The 22,577-nt window shown below is 41.1% G+C and overlaps 1 pseudogene across 1 annotated transcript in view; it reads left to right on the top strand.

Moving 5' to 3' along the window:
* LOC143493047 (complement C3-like) overlaps nucleotides 1-22,577 on the top strand; it is a 51,766-nt pseudogene that overhangs the window by 17,022 nt on the left and 12,167 nt on the right. Inside the window, exons 4-5 of the transcript XR_013125317.1 lie at nucleotides 15,835-15,942; nucleotides 16,700-16,895. The product of XR_013125317.1 is annotated as a complement C3-like (transcript). The remainder of the gene's footprint in view (nucleotides 1-15,834; nucleotides 15,943-16,699; nucleotides 16,896-22,577) is intronic.

Genomic DNA, 22,577 nt, shown 5'->3' with positions numbered 1-22,577 from the left:
ACCTCCGACATCGACACACAACCTGCAACATCGACACACAACCTGCAACATCGACACAACCTGCAACACCAACACAACACAACCTCCATACACAACCTGCAACCTCCATACACAACCTGCAACCTCCATACACAACCTGCAACCTCCATACACAACCTCCATCACCAGCACAACCTCCATACACAACCTGCAACACCAACACAACCTCCATACACAACCTCCATCACCAACACATCCTCCATCACCAACACAACCTCCATACACAACCTCCATCACCAACACAACCTTCATACACAACCTCCATCACCAACACAACCTTCATACACAACCTCCATCACCAACACAACCTCCATACACAACCTGCAACACCAACACAACCTCCATACACAACCTCCAACACCAACCTGCAACCTCCAACACCAACCTGCAACCTCCATACACAACCTGCAACACCAACACAACCTCCATACACAACCTGCAACACCAACACAACCTCCATACACAACCTCCAACACCTACTCAACCTCCATCACCAACACAACCTCCATCACCAATACAACCTCCATACACAACCTCCAAAACCAACACAACCTCCAACACCAACACAACCTCCGACATCCATACACTACACCACCTGCAACACCAACACTACACCACCTGCAACATCCATACACCTCCTGCAACATCCATACACCACCTGCAACACCCACCCACACACAACCTGCAACACCCACCCACACACAACCTGCAACACCCACCCACACACAACCTGCAACACAACCTGCAACCTCCATACACAACCTCCATACACAGCCTGCAACACCCACACACAGCCTGCAACTTAAGGATGCTTGTGGAGACGGATCATTGCTGATTCCTTTTGGTCATGCCGGTACGACTTTAGCCCTTCTCTGCTTTCTCTACCGTTGTGCTGTGTTGTAAGGTGTCTCACCACCTATCTCTCTCTTTACATTTCTCTTGCAAATCCCTTATTCGAGTTACTATCTCCTGCGCCACTACCTGGCCTATCTCAAGTTTTCCTCCATCTGTTTCTCTTCCTATCTGTTATTCATTTATTTTGGGAAGGTTTTTTTTTGTTGCGGCATTTTTGCCTGTAGCGACGAGTTTTTTCCGTGTCTTTTGAGTTGCCTTTGTTATTTTTATCCCCTCTCACTACGGGTGAGTTTTGCTTTTTATGCGTTGATTTTTCCGCATTTTGTGTTCTATTTTCTCCCGAGTGTCTACGGTTGAGTTTCAGTTTACAGTTGGTGTTGCAACACCAACACAACCGGCAAGCTCCATACACAACCGGCAAACTCCATAACTCCATACACAACCTGCAACATCCATACACAACCTGCAACATCCATACACAACCTGCAACATCTGGTGGTTGTGTTTTTTATTTATTTATTTATTTTTTTCCCCCTGCCCTTGTCTTTTCCCTTTTTAATCTTTCTCTTCTCCTCTTTTCTTGGTCCACCTAACCCCGATAATTATCACTTTGCATACTGTTATCACTATATTATACATAATTGTTATAATTGTCATTTGAACTTTACATAAAAACAAAGTTGTCCTCCAAAGATTGGGGGGGGGGGGGGGGGGGTGGAGGTGGGCCATTTAAAAAAAAAAAAAAAACCTGCAACATCCATACACAACCTGCAACATCTGGTGGTTGTGTTTTATATTAATTTATTTATTTTATTTTTTTCCCTGCCCTTGTATTTTCCCTTTTTATTCTTTCTCTCCCCTCTTTTCTTGGTCCACCTAACCCCAATAATTATCACTTTGCATATTGTTATCACTATATTATACATAATTGTTAGAATTGTCATTTGAACTTTACATAAAAACAAAGTTGTCCTCCAAAGTTGGTGGGGGTGTGGAGGTGGGCCATTAAAAAAAAAAAAAAAAAAAAACCTGCAACATCCATACACATGCATGCAACATCCATACACAACCTGCAACATCTGGTGGTTTTGTTTTGTTGCGGCATTTTTGCCTGTAGGGACGAGTTTTTTCGGTGTCTTTTGAGTTGCCTTTGTTATTTTTATCCCCTCTCACTACGGGTGAGTTTTGCTTTTTATGCGTTGATTTTTCCGCATTTTGTGTTCTATTTTCTCCCGAGTGTCTACGGTTGAGTTTCAGTTTACAGTTGGTGTTGCAACACCAACACAACCGGCAAGCTCCATACACAACCGGCAAACTCCATAACTCCATACACAACCTGCAACATCCATACACAACCTGCAACATCCATACACAACCTGCAACATCTGGTGGTTGTGTTTTTTATTTATTTATTTATTTTTTTCCCCCTGCCCTTGTCTTTTCCCTTTTTAATCTTTCTCTTCTCCTCTTTTCTTGGTCCACCTAACCCCGATAATTATCACTTTGCATACTGTTATCACTATATTATACATAATTGTTATAATTGTCATTTGAACTTTACATAAAAACAAAGTTGTCCTCCAAAGATTGGGGGGGGGGGGGGGGGGGGGGGGTGGAGGTGGGCCATTTAAAAAAAAAAAAAAAAAAAAAAAAAAAAAAACCTGCAACATCCATACACAACCTGCAACATCTGGTGGTTGTGTTTTATATTAATTTATTTATTTTATTTTTTTCCCTGCCCTTGTATTTTCCCTTTTTATTCTTTCTCTCCCCTCTTTTCTTGGTCCACCTAACCCCAATAATTATCACTTTGCATATTGTTATCACTATATTATACATAATTGTTAGAATTGTCATTTGAACTTTACATAAAAACAAAGTTGTCCTCCAAAGTTGGTGGGGGTGTGGAGGTGGGCCATTAAAAAAAAAAAAAAAAAAAAACCTGCAACATCCATACACATGCATGCAACATCCATACACAACCTGCAACATCTGGTGGTTTTGTTTTGTTGCGGCATTTTTGCCTGTAGGGACGAGTTTTTTCGGTGTCTTTTGAGTTGCCTTTGTTATTTTTATCCCCTCTCACTACGGGTGAGTTTTGCTTTTTATGCGTTGATTTTTCCGCATTTTGTGTTCTATTTTCTCCCGAGTGTCTACGGTTGAGTTTCAGTTTACAGTTGGTGTTGCAACACCAACACAACCGGCAACCTCCACCTAACCCCAATAATTATCACTTTGCATATTATCACTATATTATACATAATTGTTATAATTGTCATTTGAACTTTACATAAAAAGAGGTGGGGCATAAAAAAAAAAAAAACCTGCAACATCCATACACAACCTGCAATAATAAATTATATTTATTTATTTAATTTTTTTCCCTGCCCTTGTATTTTCCCTTTTTATTCTTTCTCTCCCCTCTTTTCTTGGTCCACCTAACCCCAATAATTATCACTTTGTATATTGTTATCACTATATTATACATAATTGTTATAATTGTCATTTGAACTTTACATAAAAAAAAGTTGTCCTCCAAAGATGGTGGAGGTGGGCCATTAAAAAAAAAAAAAAAAAAAAAACCTGCAACATCCATACACAACCTGCAACATCCATACACAACTTGCAATATCTGGTGGTTGTGTTTTATATTTATTTACTTATTTATTTATTTTATTTTTTTCCCTGCCCTTGTATTTTCCCTTTTTATTCTTTCTCTCCCCTCTTTTCTTGGTCCACCTAACCCCAATAATTATCACTTTGCATATTGTTATCACTATATTATACATAATTGTTATAATTGTCATTTGAACTTTACATAAAAACAAAGTTGTCCTCCAAAGTTGGTGGGGGTGTGGAGGTGGGCCATTAAAAAAAAAAAAAAAACCTGCAACATCCATACACATGCATGCAACATCCATACACAACCTGCAACATCTGGTGGTTTTGTTTTGTTGCGGCATTTTTGCCTGTAGGGACGAGTTTTTTCGGTGTCTTTTGAGTTGCCTTTGTTATTTTTATCCCCTCTCACTACGGGTGAGTTTTGCTTTTTATGCGTTGATTTTTCCGCATTTTGTGTTCTATTTTCTCCCGAGTGTCTACGGTTGAGTTTCAGTTTACAGTTGGTGTTGCAACACCAACACAACCGGCAACCTCCACCTAACCCCAATAATTATAACTTTGCATATTATCACTATATTATACATAATTGTTATAATTGTCATTTGAACTTTACATAAAAAGAGGTGGGGCATAAAAAAAAAAAAAAACCTGCAACATCCATACACAACCTGCAACATCTGGTGGTTGTGTTTTATATTTATTTATTTATTTATTTAATTTTTTTCCCTGCCCTTGTATTTTCCCTTTTTATTCTTTCTCTCCCCTCTTTTCTTGGTCCACCTAACCCCAATAATTATCACATTGTATATTGTTATCACTATATTATACATAATTGTTATAATTGTCATTTGAACTTTACATAAAAAAAAGTTGTCCTCCAAAGATGGTGGAGGTGGGCCATTAAAAAAAAAAAAAAAAAAACCTGCAACATCCATACACAACCTGCAACATCCATACACAACCTGCAACATCTGGTGGTTGTGTTTTATATTTATTTATTTATTTATTTTCCCCCTGCCCTTGTCTTTTCCCTTTTTATTCTTTCTCTTCTCCTCTTTTCTTGGTCCGCCTAACCCCAATAATTATCACATTGCATATTGTTATCACTATATTATACATAATTGTTATAATTGTCATTTGAACTTTACATAAAAACAAAGTTGTCCTCCAAAGATGGTGGGGGTGTGGAGGTGGGCCATTAAAAAAAAAAAAAAAAACCTGCAACATCCAAACACAACCTGCAACATCTGGTGGTTGTGTTTTATATTTATTTACTTATTTATTTATTTTATTTTTTTCCCTGCCCTTGTATTTTCCCTTTTTATTCTTTCTCTCCCCTCTTTTCTTGGTCCACCTAACCCCAATAATTATCACTTTGCATATTATCACTATATTATACATAATTGTTATAATTGTCATTTGAACTTTACATAAAAACAAAGTTGTCCTCCAAAGTTGGTGGGGGTGTGGAGGTGGGCCATTAAAAAAAAAAAAAAAACCTGCAACATCCATACACATGCATGCAACATCCATACACAACCTGCAACATCTGGTGGTTTTGTTTTGTTGCGGCATTTTTGCCTGTAGGGACGAGTTTTTTCGGTGTCTTTTGAGTTGCCTTTGTTATTTTTATCCCCTCTCACTACGGGTGAGTTTTGCTTTTTATGCGTTGATTTTTCCGCATTTTGTGTTCTATTTTCTCCCGAGTGTCTACGGTTGAGTTTCAGTTTACAGTTGGTGTTGCAACACCAACACAACCGGCAACCTCCACCTAACCCCAATAATTATAACTTTGCATATTATCACTATATTATACATAATTGTTATAATTGTCATTTGAACTTTACATAAAAAGAGGTGGGGCATAAAAAAAAAAAAAAAACCTGCAACATCCATACACAACCTGCAATAATAAATTATATTTATTTATTTAAATTTTTTCCCTGCCCTTGTATTTTCCCTTTTTATTCTTTCTCTTCTCCTCTTTTCTTGGTCCGCCTAACCCCAATAATTATCACATTGCATATTGTTATCACTATATTATACATAATTGTTATAATTGTCATTTGAACTTTACATAAAAACAAAGTTGTCCTCCAAAGATGGTGGGGGTGTGGAGGTGGGCCATAAAAAAAAAAAAAAAAAACCTGCAACATCCAAACACAACCTGCAACATCTGGTGGTTGTGTTTTATATTTATTTACTTATTTATTTATTTTATTTTTTTCCCTGCCCTTGTATTTTCCCTTTTTATTCTTTCTCTCCCCTCTTTTCTTGGTCCACCTAACCCCAATAATTATCACTTTGCATATTGTTATCACTATATTATACATAATTGTTATAATTGTCATTTGAACTTTACATAAAAACAAAGTTGTCCTCCAAAGTTGGTGGGGGTGTGGAGGTGGGCCATTAAAAAAAAAAAAAAAAAAAACCTGCAACATCCATACACATGCATGCAACATCCATACACAACCTGCAACATCTGGTGGTTTTGTTTTGTTGCGGCATTTTTGCCTGTAGGGACGAGTTTTTTCGGTGTCTTTTGAGTTGCCTTTGTTATTTTTATCCCCTCTCACTACGGGTGAGTTTTGCTTTTTATGCGTTGATTTTTCCGCATTTTGTGTTCTATTTTCTCCCGAGTGTCTACGGTTGAGTTTCAGTTTACAGTTGGTGTTGCAACACCAACACAACCGGCAACCTCCACCTAACCCCAATAATTATAACTTTGCATATTATCACTATATTATACATAATTGTTATAATTGTCATTTGAACTTTACATAAAAAGAGGTGGGGCATAAAAAATAAAAAAAACCTGCAACATCCATACACAGCCTGCAATAATAAATTATATTTATTTATTTAAATTTTTTCCCTGCCCTTGTATTTTCCCTTTTTATTCTTTCTCTCCCCTCTTTTCTTGGTCCACCTAACCCCAATAATTATCACTTTGCATATTGTTATCACTATATTATACATAATTGTTATAATTGTCATTTGAACTTTACATAAAAAAAGTTGTCCTCCAAAGATGGTGGGGGTGTGGAGGTGGGCCATTAAAAAAAAAATTAAATAAAAATAAACCTGCAACATCCATACACAACCTGCAACATCTGATGGTTGTGTTTTATATTTATTTATTTATTTATTTTCCCCCTGCCCTTGTCTTTTCCCTTTTTATTCTTTCTCTTCTCCTCTTTTCTTGGTCCACCTAACCCCAATAATTATCACATTGCATATTGTTATCACTATATTATACATAATTGTTATAATTGTCATTTGAACTTTACATAAAAACAAAGTTGTCCTCCAAAGATGGTGGGGGTGTGGAGGTGGGCCATTAAAAAAAAAAAAAAAAACCTGCAACATCCAAACACAACCTGCAACATCTGGTGGTTGTGTTTTATATTTATTTACTTATTTATTTATTTATTTTATTTTTTTCCCTGCCCTTGTATTTTCCCTTTTTATTCTTTCTCTCCCCTCTTTTCTTGGTCCACCTAACCCCAATAATTATCACTTTGCATATTATCACTATATTATACATAATTGTTATAATTGTCATTTGAACTTTACATTAAAAAAAGTTGTCCTCCAAAGATGGTGGGGGTGTGGAGGTGGGCCATTAAAAAAAAAAAAAAAAAACCTGCAACATCCATACACAACCTGCAACATCTGGTGGTTGTGTTTTATATTTATTTATTTATTTATTTATTTTCCCCCAGCCCTTGTCTTTTCCCTTTTTATTCTTTCTCTCCCCTCTTTTCTTGGTCCACCTAACCCCAATAATTATCACTTTGCATATTGTTATCACTATATTATACTTTATTGTTATAATTGTCATTTGAACTTTGGAGGACAACTTTGTTTTTATGTAAAGATGGGGGTGGGGGGGGGGGGGTGGAGGTAGGCCATTATTTATGGCCCACCTCCATATGGGCCATCCATACACAACCTGCAACAACCTAACCCCAATAATTATCACTTTGCATATTGTTATCACTATGTTATACATAATTGTTATAATTGTCATTTGAACTTTACATAGAAAAAAGTTGTCCTCCAAAGATGGTGGGGGTGTGGAGGTGGGCCATTAAAAAAAAAAAAAAAAAAAAAACCTGCAACATCCATACACAACCTGCAACATCTGGTGGTTGTGTTTTATATTTATTTATTTATTTATTTTCCCCCTGCCCTTGTATTTTCCCTTTTTATTCTTTCTCTTCTCCTCTTTTCTTGGTCCACCTAACCCCAATAATTATCACTTTGCATATTGTTATCACTATATTATACATAATTGTTATAATTGTCATTTGAACTTTGGAGGACAACTTTGTTTTTATGTAAAGATGGGGGGGGGGGGGTGGAGGTAGGCCATTATTTATGGCCCACCTCCATATGGGCCATCCATACACAACCTGCAACAACCTAACCCCAATAATTATCACTTTGCATATTGTTATCACTATATTATACATAATTGTTATAATTGTCATTTGAACTGTACATAAAAACAAAGTTGTCCCCCAAAGATGGGGGGGGTGAAGGTGGGCCATTAAAAAAAAAAAAAAAAAAAAAAACCTGCAACTTCCATACACAACCTGCAACATCCATACACAATTTATTTATTTAATTTTTTTCCCCCTGCCCTTGTCTTTTCCCTTTTTATTCTTTCTCTCCCCCTCTTTTCTTGGTCCACCTAACCCCAATAATTATCAATTTGCATATTGTTATCACTATATTATACATAATTGTTAATGTAAATCATCAATAAATGATGACCTGTTCAATGTACAAACTTCTTGTGTGATTATTGTACTCTTCTGTCATTTTTTTTTAAATATACTGATATGACATTATAGAGTATACCAGTGAGAATGGGATTATCACTGTGAATCTTTATAAAGAATTGTGAGAATAAACAGCTTTTGTTAAGCTTTATGATGCTGGTTTCACCAATATTCAAGAGAACAGGAACATACATATATTATAGGGGACTATAGCACTTAATAACTTAGTGCTATAAAGCCTTATAATATACTCTTCTAACATGTTATGTGTGTAGTTATGAACACTTATGTACAGTTCCAAATGCTTATGTCAAACATTATAAAGCCTTATGAATGCTTTATAGATGTTTACAAATGCCCATATAATGCATTATAGATACCAGATTCATAGAAAGTGTTACCTAATTTTCTTCTGAGAGCCGCGTCATTCCCTCGGTGAGCAATTTCACAGACTCTCTAAGGACCATGTTTTCTGCAGCGAGTGCTTCTACCTGCTGCTGGCTGAACTCCACTGACTCCTGCAAAGCCTGAAACTCTTGGTGGAGAATTTCGCGTCACTCCTGGATAGCTTGTTGTTAATGGACTCCAAAATGTCCACCGTGCTGCCATGCTCCCGGGGAAGCTTTGGGGCGGCTCCTCTTGGTGGATGGCAACTTACCTGGTTTGTTCATGATAACTGTCAAAGCAATCGTCTATATAAGTGAATATAATGTCCAGATTCTCTACGCGGTGCTCCAAAGTGGTTGAGTTTGTTGAGACTTATTAGATTACAAAAAACACCTTAGATATGATTATTTATTTTTAGGTTGTCTAAAACTTAGCTAGCGGGATATAAAGAAATTTGCTGATAAGTTTGTTAGCAGTGGCCTGCCGCCTTTCAAAAGCTCCACCTTGTACCTTCTACTGGTTTGCAGTCTGCCATCTAGTCAGTCATTTTTCCAGCTGATTGAACTTAAGTACAGACTAAAATGCGTGAAAAGATTTGAAATGTATCGAAACTACGTGACGTAACGAACCCTGTTTTTGGAACAGTGGATGTATTGATGGCTTTTCCAGGAGCCTCATATTGCTTGAAGCATATAAAACAAACAATGATCCAAGTGTCATTGCTGGTTACTTTATGGACGCAGTGATCAAAACCGGGGGTTGTCCTGCAAGACTGAGATTAGATTTAGGTACAGAAAATGTTCATGTGGCCGAGATGCAAAGAGTTTTGCACTTTTCAGATGGTCAACCTGAAGCAGATAATGTAACATTTGGTCCAAGCACTGGAAATCAGCTAATTGAAAGATGGTGGCTCTTCTTGCGTAGTGAATGTATCCAGTTTTGGATTGACCTTTTTGACAAACAGAGAGGATGGACATTTCTCAAACACCTTCTTGGACAAATCACTTATCTAGTTCTGTTTTCTTCCCACAGTCCAGGTGAGCTTGATTTAGTGACTAATATACATGCACACTATTTGTGTTTCATTTATACTTCACATATAAAGTTATATATATATATATATATATATATATATATATATATATATATATATATATATATATATACAGTTGTGATCAAATTTATTCAACCCCCACTGAAATAAAGTGTTTTGGCCAGTTTGACATTGATTTTGATCATTTCAGTCATCTTATTTACAATTATATCAAAGAGGCACTTATAAATTAGACAAACATAACATAATATTTATGATGGAATAACCACAAATGTCTTTACTGTGCTCACATCATTATCAGTTTTATTCAGCCCCCTAGTGACATTATTTTTTAGTACTTAGTACAACATCCATTTCCAGTTATGACAGCTTTCAAGCGTGAAGCATAGCTTGACACAAGTGTCTTGCAGCGACCTATGGGTATCTTAGCCCATTCTTCATGGGCAAAAGCCTCCAGTTCAGTCACATTCTTAGGCTTGCGCACTGCAACTGCCTTCTTTAGGTCCCACCAGAGGTTCTCAATTGGATTTAAGTCTGGTGATTGCGATGGCCACTCTAGAATGTTCCAGCCTTTCATGTTCAACCATGCTCTAGTGGACTTGGATGTGTGCTTCGGATCATTGTCCTGTTGGAAGGTCCAACGTCTCCCAAGCCGCAGGTTTGTGACTGACTCCATCACATTTTCCTCCAAGATCTCCTGGTACTGAAGGGAATTCATGGTACCCTGCACACGTTGAAGCTTTCCTGTACCATTAGAAGCAAAACAGCCCCAAAGCATAATTGACCCCCCGCCATGCTTCACAGTAGGCAAGGTGTTCTTTTGTTCATAAGCCTGGTTCTTCCTTCTCCAAACATAGCGCTGGTCCATTGTCCCAAACAGTTCTAATTTAGTTTCATCTGACCACAGTACACTGTTCCAAAACCTTTGTGGCTTGTCCACATGACTTTTGGCATACTGCAGTCGACTTTTCTTGTTCTTTGGAGTCAGCAAGGGGGTGCGTCTGGGCGTTCTGGCATGGAGGTCTTCGTTATGCAGTGCGCGCCTTATTGTCTGAGCTGAAACTTCAGTGCCCACATCTGACAGGTCTTTTTTCAGTTCCTTAGCAGTCACGCGGGGATTTTTCTCCACATTACGCTTCAGGTAGTGCACAGCAGTCGCGGTCAGGATCTTCTTTCTGCCACGACCAGGTAACGTTTCCACTGTGCCCTTTAACTTGAACTTGCGAATGATACTTCAGATAGTGTCTCTTGGAATATTTAACAACTTCGCAATCTTTTTATATCCATTGCCATTCTTGTGAAGAGCAATAACCTCTTCTCTTGTCTTCTGGGACCATTCGCTTGCCTTCACCATGCTTGGAAACACACCAGTAGATGTCTAGAAGGAGCTGAGTATCACAGTCCTTTTAAATCTGCCTAATTGGTGCTTATCATGCTTGATTGCTGCTCGTTGACATCCACAGATGTTTTCAATACCTGATGGAAAACACTGGAATGAACCTCTGTTCTTAGGAGTGGTAGTCGTAAAGGGGTTGAATAATTGTGTCAATGAAGAAATCACAAAAAGGCCATTTAATACTTTATGACAAAAAAAATTGATGCTATCTTAGTTGCATTTAGTTCTTTAACAAGTCCTTGTAAGATTTCATTATGAACACAATTACAAATGTGCACTGAATTCCATAAAACCCTTCGCAGCATTGGGGGTTGAATAAATTTGATCACAACTGTATATATATATATATATATATATATATATATATATATATATATATATATATATATATATATATATATATTGAAAGAATTAATTAATGACTAGATTATTTTTTACTTGATTGCTGGGGAGAGATAATGAGTGTGACTCAAATGCTGAGTAGAACGAGATTTATTCAGTGCAAGTCCAGAACCTTACTTGTTGTCACAGTTCAAGTCATAATCCAATACCAGAGGGTTATCCACCATTGAACAATAACCAGCACAAATATGAGATATAATGTAAACTTTAGATGACTAGGTAGATAGCTTAGCTTCTTTCACTGAAGTTTTTTTTAAAGTTGCTACTTGTGTGTACATACAGAACACGAACACTTGTATTTGTGGTCTTTGACATCTTTAATTTGTAAGTGATATATAAAAACAATTGATAATCAAACTTTGACGGCTTTCTTTAATTAATTAAAAACACAATACTTGTACTTTTTACTTTCAGTACTTGAGTAATACATTTTAGAATAAACTACTTGCAATACTTAAGTACAAAAAATGCTGAATGCTTCTGTACTTCTACTTAAGTAAAGTTTTTAAAGAACACTTCAACTTCTACTCAAGTCAATTTTTTGATAGAGTACTTGTACTTTTACTCAAGTATGGGTCTCTAATACTTTATACAACACTGGGTGTGGAGGGACAGGTGAGAAACTTCATTGCAGGGTTGCAACTACATACTTTCTGAGGTGTATGCAAACATACTATCGGCGCCCCCCGCACTCCACCCCCCACCAACTCTGCAAATAATTTTCTCAAGTGTTGGCAATTTTTCAAGATCGCTTGGAGTGAGATTTGAACCTCTAGTGCAGCGCCCCTATGCGTCGCATACGCTGCATACCCCCTTTTTGCACCACTGCTTCATTGGTCATACCAACTGTAAGGAATCGTATGGAATTCAGGAAGGAAAGACCTACCTCATCATGGGCCAAAGTGTCCACCTACCAAGGCAGTGGCGTGCACAGACATTTTGGGAGGCAAGTGCTCGGGGGGAGGGGGGGGGGCACTTTTTAGCGCACTTCATTATAAAAAAATATTACAAGCACATGTTGAATGAAATTTGACTTTTATTTGTAACATTCTCTAAACGTGAGTTTTCAATGAAAAAAAGTCACACAACCAATTGATAAAATCCATATCCAATATTAACTATATACAGTCATTGTGAAGTCCTTCAGTTAACTTCTGTTTACCCTCCACTGTCTGCAGGCCTTGTTGCATATATTTTGCAATTAGTAAATCAATATAGGCCTACAATTAAGACAGTAAAAAGACCAAAAAGTAGGAGAAGGAGTTATAGGCTACTGAGTGTTTTCATTACATGAATGCAGATTGGCATTTTTCACAGGTAATGGGGAACTTCCCGTTTCTTCTTTCACAAACGAATGTGTTAATTTATGTTGCCTAACAAAACCGATACAACAGAAGACGTTCAGCTTAACACATAGATTTGCAAACTCTACCTTAATTATTTGTATGTGGTCGTCCTCACGTTATCTATCATTGATTTGGGCTAGAGCGACTAGTTTATCAGGTGACCAGTCGGCTAAAAATGCTTAGTAGTTTGGTGCTGTGAGACATTTTACTGCACAACAAAATGATTTCACGTTGGGCTTAGAGGGCAAACGGTAGATTTGAATTTGGTAGATGTGTATGTGACCTGGCTGGTGGGGCACAAGAGAAGAAGTCTATCTGTGACCGTGTGCTGTGCTGAAGACGCTTCCTTCCACTCGCTGAACTGAACTGCTGCTGCAGCGCATCTGGTGTTAATGGAAGAGAGAGGTCGGGTGTGTGCGAGGTGGGGGCTCATTTCAGGGCATTGTTTTTAATCGCTCAGGTTTTCTAAAGATCATTTTAAACAGACCTCAGTAACATGTTAATAATAATAAATTTTTTTAAAAACCGAAGTTTCAAAAGGGCACTTTCGTTGAAAAAGGGCAGAGTTGGTGGTGCTTTAGCACCACCTGATGTCTATGTGTGCACACTACTGTACCAAGGGTTGGAGGAAGGTACTCGTACATAGAATTGTATATCTGGAACATTTTTGGGATTTGCTTTCAGTATGCACATATGATTGCAATTCTATATTCTGAAAAGTCTGTTAATTGACTTTATTGTGAACTTCATGTTGAGAGATGTTCATGAGAGATGTTGACCATATGTGTGTGGACCCTCACTTGCAGACCAAAAATACTAATACATTTGTTTCATCATCACTTTGTGTATGTATTGAGGGTGTTCCATACCACTCCGTAGTGTTTCTGTCTAATATGGTGTACTATATTGTATAAATATAGCGCGCGCGTGTGTGTGTGTGTGTGTGTGTCTATGTTGTACAATATTCTCATCTGGTAGTCATGAACACTCAGTAAAAGTGACACAATTAAGACCTACAGACCAAGGTGACAGGACAAAATTATCTTAAATGAATGGCAGGTACCTCATCTTGTGAGGTCAGTCTAAGGTCAGTCTAAACAATCCTGTTGGTAAAACTAATAAAGACAGTCTCACTAATAACCTGAAGGTGATAAGATATCATTTTGTAAAAGAATAAAAAAGTAATTCTAGTAAATCCAAATGTGCATGGTCAAGCACCCAGCCTGAGGGACCAACCTCCCCCGCAACACAAACACACCCCTCCTCTATCTTCTCCCAATCTGTTCATTAATGATTTCCTGCACCTGTGCCTTCCTTGCCTTTTGGGTCTGCTGTTTTAGCCCACAGCAACGCTCATCCAGGACTGTACGTCGTTTCCTCTCTGCTCTTGACTTCTAGCTTTACTGCTAGTGTTATTCTTCATGTTTGCTTTTAGAGAGTGTGCTGCTGTGCTTCTTTGGGTCTTATCAGTATAGAGACACTCTACACCTGGACTTGTGTCTCACTCCCTCCATGCACCCATCACACAAATCAGTTAAATGCCAGTAGCAATATTCCAAAATTCACATAAGTTAATAAATATATTAATATAATACTTTTTATGTTCTGGACACACATACAAAATCATTATTAACTTCTAGGGGGGATTGCCAAATTATCAAAGGTTGAATTTACTCAAGAAATGCCCGTAGGCCGAGTAGTTTACAGTAATATTGACTGATTAACCCTTCGCGTTCCTCAGTGCAGCACTTTCACATTTCCCTTGTACATTCAGTAATGAAGAATCAGGCAGATAGATCACACTACTGATGTGTTGGAAAAATTATATGGTATATTCTGGTGTATGGACTGTAACTGCATGAGGTCAGCTAGGACACTTCTGAAAATTGTTTCTTATTGAGTGAGATTAAATCTATTGGAATCAAACATGAACAAATTAAATAATTCACAAAAATATTTTTTATGATTATGCAAACGAGTAATAAAAACTATAAACAATGAAGCAAACAGGCCTGCAGCTCTACATCTGGATAGGTCTGTGCATACAAATGTGACCCTGAAAGGGGATATGAAAATTTAATGTAATAATATATACAACTCAGTGTGTGCAAGTGTGGGATGTGCATGTGTTGCACAACATTATTTCGGACTAGAGGTGCTAAGAGTTTGAGCTTTAAGAGTTCTTATCTCGGAAGGTTAGCAGTCCCCACTTTGTGAAATTCCATTAAAACCCTTGCACCTCTTTGCCTCACTCCCCTGTGTTACATAACCACACTACTGGGAAGGGGAGAGGGGCAGGCTGTTGTGGAGTTGAACCCAGAGAAGAGAGAGGTGTGTGTGTGTGTGTGTGTGTGTGTGTGTGTGTGTGTGTGTGGTGTGTGTGTGTGTGTGTGTGTGTGTGTGTGTGTGGTTGTGTGTGTGTGTGTGTGTGTGTGTATGTGTATGGGTGTGTGTGTGTGTGTGTGTGTGGTTGTGTGTGTGTGTGTGTGGTTGTGTGTGTGTGTGTGTGTGGTTGTGTGTGTGTGTGTGTGTGTGTGTGTGTGTGTGTGTGTGTGTGTGGTTGTGTGTGTGTGTGTGTGTGTGTGTGTGTGTGTGTGCGTGTGTGTGAGGTGTGTGTGTGTGTGTGTGTGTGTGTGTGTGCGTGTGTGTGAGGTGTGTGTGTGTGTGTGTGTGTGTGTGTGTGTGTGTGTGTGTGTGTGTGTGAGGTGTGTGTGTGTGTGTGTGCGTGTGTGTGAGGTGTGTGTGTGTGTGTGTGTGTGTGTGTGAGGTGTGTGTGTGTGTGTGTGTGTGTGTGTGTGTGTGTGTTTGAGGTGTGTGTGTGTGTGAGGTGTGTGTGTGTGTGTGTGTGTGTGTGTGTGTGAGGTGTGTGTGTGAGGTGTGTGTGTGTGTGTGTGTGTGTGTGTGTGTGTGTGTGTGTATAAAAGTTTTGGTTCTGCCCAGTAACAGGCACTTGTGCAGACAGAGGATGGATCAGACAGACAGGACGCATGTGGTGTGGCTAACGGCTACACTTCTCTCCTTCCCCCTCCTTACACTATGTGACCCACTGTGAGTATACAGTCTCTCTCACACACAAAACGGCATGTGAAATTTAAATAAGTAACAATGTTTGTGTTAGGAATGCATAAACAGCATTGTCTGTAGAAGATTCTATGGGAAGTACACAGGATTTTTATACTGATACATTTTGTAAATTCATAGTTAGGCACAGAGATTGCTTTTAGCATTCTGGAGACAGACTTTGAACCTGTTGCAAACATCTGGAAGATATTTTCACCAGAAATATTTCTTCAAACTTATAGCAGTAACTGTCACGTTGAGGACCCCGGCCCCTCCCTTTTGGGCGTGTGTTTACGTAGTCTACGTGCATCGTCTGCGTCTGTGGATATTCCGTGGTGATGGCTATGTCATGTGATAATCCGTCTCACCTGTGAATCGTCTCGTAATCACATGGGGTTAATGTGGTTTGTCTATTTAATGTGCGCTCGCGCAGTGTCCTGTGCTCGTCGTTGTCTAAGTCTACACGTTTCTGTGTATATGGTTGAATGTTCCTCGTGCGCTATTGCGCAATCTGTGCCTGCTATTAAAAGTGACCGTTTGTTACGGAAGGATTCAGTGTCTCATCCTTCGCCCTGCCCGCGCGTCACAGTAACATCATTAGTAAGTAGCAAAAACTTCATTACTGGGGTGTCTAAAGACAACATGATCATTAATCTGTGATAGCCCGGCTATCCAGAAAATCTCCCAAAGTTAACAAGAAAAATAAAAACTCCGGTGCCCATTTCTGTACCTATTGTCCTTCCAGCTTCATAATGTCCGCCCCACATCTGCTGAGGATGGGAGGCCAGGAGAAGGTGTTTGTAGAGGCACAGGATTATAATGGAGGAGACCTGCCCGTGAAGATTACCGTGAAGAACTACCCATGGAAAACACTAGAACTAACTTCCAGTCCAGTGGTCCTCAAAGCTAGAGATGACTACCAGGCACTTGTAGATATTAAGGTTAGTGGTACCCAGCCAAGGATCAAATGTATATACTGCCGATTTTGTCTACCAGCACACTTTGTGAGCACACTTTATGTGCTGAAGGATGAGAATCAGTGTGGTGAGGTGAGGGGTGGTCACGTGTAGTCCTTTAAACTTATTGGAGATGCAATTTAAATGTCCTGACAACTTCCCAAATAACAAACATGGGTTAAAGTTCCGTCATTTGAAATTTTGGGGGAAAACATCCGTCAAATCATAATAATAAACCACACACGTGCGCGTGCTATCTGTTTGATCCTCTCACTGGCGCTTATCAGCGCTGGATGGATGACGGCAGTGTCATTTGATTGACTTGCGGGTCATCCCGCCTTCTGATTTTCGGACATTACGTAGAAAAGTTACCTCCTTCCTGCCTTAAGTCCAGTTTGTTTTGGTCAGTTTATGTTTTCAATTTGTTTTGTCATGCCGAAGACATTGCTCCGATTCAATCGACATAAACATCATACAGGCGGTCCCCGGGTTACGAGGTTCCCGAGTTACGATAAACGGAACTTGGTGTTTGGTGTGCGCGGTGGAAAAATACCTCCTGACAAGGACGCCTTCAAGTGTTTCATGCTCCAACCTATCTTTGGGTCACCCAGCTGGGCCTCCCTAAATTGTTCTGCACCAAAGGATTCGAGGATCGGCATGGGCGACCTGTATGTTGGTCTGAGCGCCGCGCAGCACCTGAGCTCGGGGTCGTGCGTGTCAGCCTTCATGCAGTGTCTGCATCCTCCGTCCAAACACGGCCTGCGTGACAAGGCGTCTGCGTTCCCGTGAATTTTACCCGGTGCACAATGGAGAATTTAAACTCCTGCAGTCTGGCCAACCATCTGGCCAGCTGCCCCTCAGGATCATGAAGGTTCAGAAGCCACTGTAGTGACGCGTGCGCACCTGGAAAGGCAAGCCGCACACATAGGGCCTGAGATTCTCCAGACACGCGATCATCGCAAGTAATTCATGTCTCGTCACACAGTCAGGGCCGGCCCTTCCATTAGGTGACATAGGCAAATGCTAGGGGGCATCTGTCCAGGGGGGCGCTCGCGTGCATGTGTGGCGAGCAGAACTAACAAAAACCCAAAAAGAAGATGCACGACTACGCCACCTAGGGGAATTTCACCCCAAGGAATTATACTGGGGCAAATGAAAGCCTCAGCACAAACGAAAACCATTAACGAAAAGGACACAAGTTCAAGACCACTGGACCAGAGAGGTAGTTTCAATAATTTCTTTAATATAAAAATATACTTCGACCACTTTATGGATCGTATATAAAAATATATAATTTGCACAGACTCACAATGACAAGTAAAACAAGAGGGAACAGGGCTGCGGCCTTGGTAATTAAGATGAGAGCTATGAGATCACCTCTATACTGTACGCTCACCGTGACCACACTTCACACTCAATACTCTTCACTCACTACCACACCCGTGCACGAGATTCCACCACCTGGGACATCTGCCTCTGTCCGGCCTGCAGCTCCTGCCCTGCACAAACAATCAAATAATTAAACAAAACCCGGACAATAAGAAGACCAATAAGTCACAAACACAACCCAAAAAACCAAACGCTTTGCAGCGCAGTTTGGCACCAACACTATTTAAAGAAACCACGAAACAAATCACACCACCAAATCACTGCAAACGAAAAAGGGATAAAGAAATAAAAACCAGACACTCAACCAAATCAAACATGTAAAACTAAGAAGGTCGCCGCCAAACTGAGCCTAAACACGTAACAGGGAAAACAAATAGAAAACACGAAACACACGATCACTCGAACGACGTGAATCACGAACGGCCCAAACAAAACAGCAGCACTGCCGGCTACTGGAACCACGCGCAAACTTTATTTTTGGGTGAAAGTTGCTGTTGTATTCTCTCCCCTTTATGACTGGAATCCGCTGGTTGCTCCAACAGCCACGGCGAATTCTTCACAACAGCGCGATGACTAAACAAAGGAAAATGAATTAAAAACAAATCCCTTTATTAAAAGTGCCAATAATCAGCAATCCCACCTTACCTAACCAGGTTGTTCTCAAATAGCAACTGCCCACCCGTGGTAGATATCAGCACAGTAATTCTCTTGACGCGCCCACCGAACTGCGACGAAACAGCAGAGCATGTCAATTCTCCGCGCACAGCACTTACTGATAATCAGACGCCCAAAAGAAGCGCCATACCTCGACGGTATTAAGCTGGTCCAACAATGATGACTCGCCACCATTAGAGGTGCTGGAAAAACCTGATGACAGCAGGGGATCTGCCCACATAACCACACCCCTGCTATTTATAACCCCAGGATACACCTACCCCGCGACTCACACGGCTCCACCACAATTTGTAATTAGGGAGGGAATTAGTGAGATTACCCCCAAAAATCCCACTCTGCCACATTCTACCCCCACATTTAATATCGTCGCCCCGACGATGAATCCAGGTAAAAGAACACTAATGCCATGGTCTAAACAAGGCCAACTGTACATTTGACACAGAGCTGTGTGGTTCATTTGCCCCATCAACCCTACCGACCGCACGAGGGAGATGATGCCTGTTTGAGTGTAGGCCCGCAGTAGTCCGAGCAGTACGACGCAAGGGTGGCAAACTGGGACAAGGTTGGCCCAAAGGGACAGAAGACTCCAAAGAGGGCCTCAGTCCACCCAACGCCTGGCCATCTTCCCTTAAGGCTACCGTTGGTGACCCTGGAACATTAGAAATACTGGGGGTAGCCGCGGCAGGTGTCACACTCCCAGAGGCAGATTCTGATACCAATAACCACAACTCCCCATCATTAGAAGTATCTGCAAATGTTGCTGGGACTAATGGTGAAATAGCCCTAGGACTAGAAGCAGGAGCTTCTTTCTGGACCTGAACCTTCAACATATCACGATGAACATGTTTTACCTTCTGTAGGTCATTCACTGGAGCAATAGTGTAAACAACTCCCTCCTCCTGGGGGGCCCTCAACACCTGATAAACTGTAGAGCTCCATATATCCTGAATTTTATGACGGCCCCGAATACTGTGGTCTCTCAGGTAAACCAACTGACCCTCCTGTAAAGGCACATTTCGAACCCCCTGATCATGCCGCTCCTTCCTACGACCCGCAGCTGCCAGCAAATGCTCCCGAGCTCCCTCAAATGCCAGCTTCAACCTAGACTGATGCTCTGCCACCCAATCTTGAATTCCCCCAGGTGCTGGCTCTGATACCCGACCCAACAGAAAATCTATGGGGAGTCTAGGCTCTTGACCGAACATCAGAAAATAGGGGGATTCACCTGTACTCTGGTGAGGCGTGGTATTATAGCAAAAGACCACTTGGGGCAAATGACATGCCCAATCTTGCTTCTGGGAACGGGGCAAAGTACGCAAAAGATTGTGAAGGGTCCTATTAAAGCGCTCGCACTGACCGTTGCCTGCAGGATGATAAGGGGTCGTACGAGATTTGTCTACCCCATATAAGCAGCAAAACTGCTGCATCAGGGCACTTTCGAAACTCCTCCCCTGATCCGAATGAATACGGCTTGGAACACCAAACTTAAAGAACCATTCCATTAACAAGATCTGTGCTACTGTAGAAGCTCGTTGGTCACGGGTAGGAACTGCTATTGTGTATTTACTAAACACATCGGTCATAACCAGGACATTTTCCAACCCATTTCGAGAAGGCTCCAACACTGTAAAATCAATGGCCAAGATTTCATTTGGCCTAGATGCCAACAAGTGCCCCATAAAACTGTGAGGTACCGGCCCTGACTCCTTGGCGACTTGACACCGTTCACACTCTTGGCACCACCGTTTGATGTCTACAAACATCCCTGGCCAATAACAGCGTTGCCTGACCAACTCTGTAGTCCGCTCAATACCCTGGTGACCATGCTCCTGATGTAGAGATCTTAAGACCTCCGATTTAAGGACAGCAGGCAAAAGGAGTTGGAAATTCTCTTCACCGCCATCTGGGCGGAACACCCGGCGATACAACACACCCTCTTTCTCTACCATTCGATCCCACTGGCGCAAAAGTTCTCTGGCTGATCTAGAGACCTGCCGTCGCTCTGTAGGAGAAGGCCGAACTTGTTTCTTCCACCACCTCGAGACCTCACCCAGAAGAGGGTCTGCTCCCTGCAACGAACTAAGCTCTGCAGCGGATTTACCTGGAAACACAGAGACCATCATTTGAGTGGCACTCGCCCCAAGATCAGCCCGGGAAATGCATCGGATCGACTCCGGAACCTGGGTACCTAGAGCAACAGGTGAGGCTAGACTGGAACCAGACCAATACTGGCGGGACAAGGCATCTGCGTTCTTATTACTACGACCCGAGCGATACTTGATCTCAAAATCAAAGGCTGCAAGTTGTGCCGCCCAACGCTGCTCTGTAGCTCCCAGTTTTGCAGACTGGAGGTAACTCAAAGGATTGTTGTCCGTGAATACCACGCACTTATGCCCCAACAGATATTCGCGGAATTTCTCCGTCATTGCCCACTTGAGCGCAAGGAATTCCAATTTCATGGAACTGTAGTTGACCATATTGCGTTCTGGGGGACGGAGGCCCCGACTGGCATAAGCCACTGGCCGAACCATCCCTTCCTGCTCTTGAGAGAGCACAGCCCCAAGACCACTAAAGCTGGCGTCCACCTCCAGAATAAAGGGCCGTGAGAAATCTGCATAGGCCAGAACTGGGGCAGAAGTTAGCTTTGCCTTTAGAGCCTCGAAACTGTGTTCACACTGCGTGGTCCAGGCAGCCTCCAGAGTCTGTCCGGAACCCTTCTTAGCCTTTGTACCCACCAGTGTAGCCACCAGCTTGTGCAGAGGGCTGGCCAACTGAGCAAATCCTTCTACAAAACGTCGATAGTAACTAGCAAATCCTAAAAAGGACCGCAGCTCAGCCACATTACCAGGACGCCGCCACTGTGCAACCGCCTCAATTTTACCAGGATCCGTAGAAACCCCGTTACTCGAGATAACATGTCCCAAATAACTGACTTCTTGTTGGAAGAATGCACACTTCCCCAACTTGGCCTTTAAGCCTTCCTTTTGAAGGCGCTGGAGCACAACCTCCAATCGCTGTAGATGTTGAGACACAGAGGCAGAGAACACAACAATGTCATCCAAATAGAGGAGCAATGACTGAAACTGTTGGTCCCCAAACATCCGTTGCATCAACCGCTGGAATGTACTTGGGGCATTACAAAGCCCAAACGGCATCCGATTCCATTCAAAAAGGCCAAAAGGGGTACAGAAAGCAGTTTTAGCCTTGTCTTGCTCTGCAACAGGGACCTGATTGTAACCACTGGCCAGATCTAATGTAGAAAACCAGCGAGCCCCGGAGAGTACATCCAAACTCTCCTCAATGCGAGGTAATGGGAAAGCATCCTTGCGTGTCTTGCTATTAAGCAACCGATAGTCTACACACATACGCAAACTCCCATCCTTCTTTTTCACCAAAACAATAGGAGAAGCATATGGACTACTACTCTCTCTCACTACCTGAGACTCGAGGAGCTGATCGATATGAGCCTTTACGACTTCATACTCAGATGGAGGAATGCGTCTATACCTCTGCCGCACTGGTGCACTATCCAACAAAGGAATTTCATGTGTTATAAGGTTGGTGCAACCCAGATCACCCTCATGGGCTGAAAAAACTGAATTG

Source organism: Brachyhypopomus gauderio, unplaced genomic scaffold, assembly GCF_052324685.1.
Source record: "Brachyhypopomus gauderio isolate BG-103 unplaced genomic scaffold, BGAUD_0.2 sc81, whole genome shotgun sequence".
In the NCBI taxonomy this organism is placed as follows: domain Eukaryota; kingdom Metazoa; phylum Chordata; class Actinopteri; order Gymnotiformes; family Hypopomidae; genus Brachyhypopomus; species Brachyhypopomus gauderio.
This window is presented reverse-complemented; position numbering and strand designations above follow the sequence as displayed.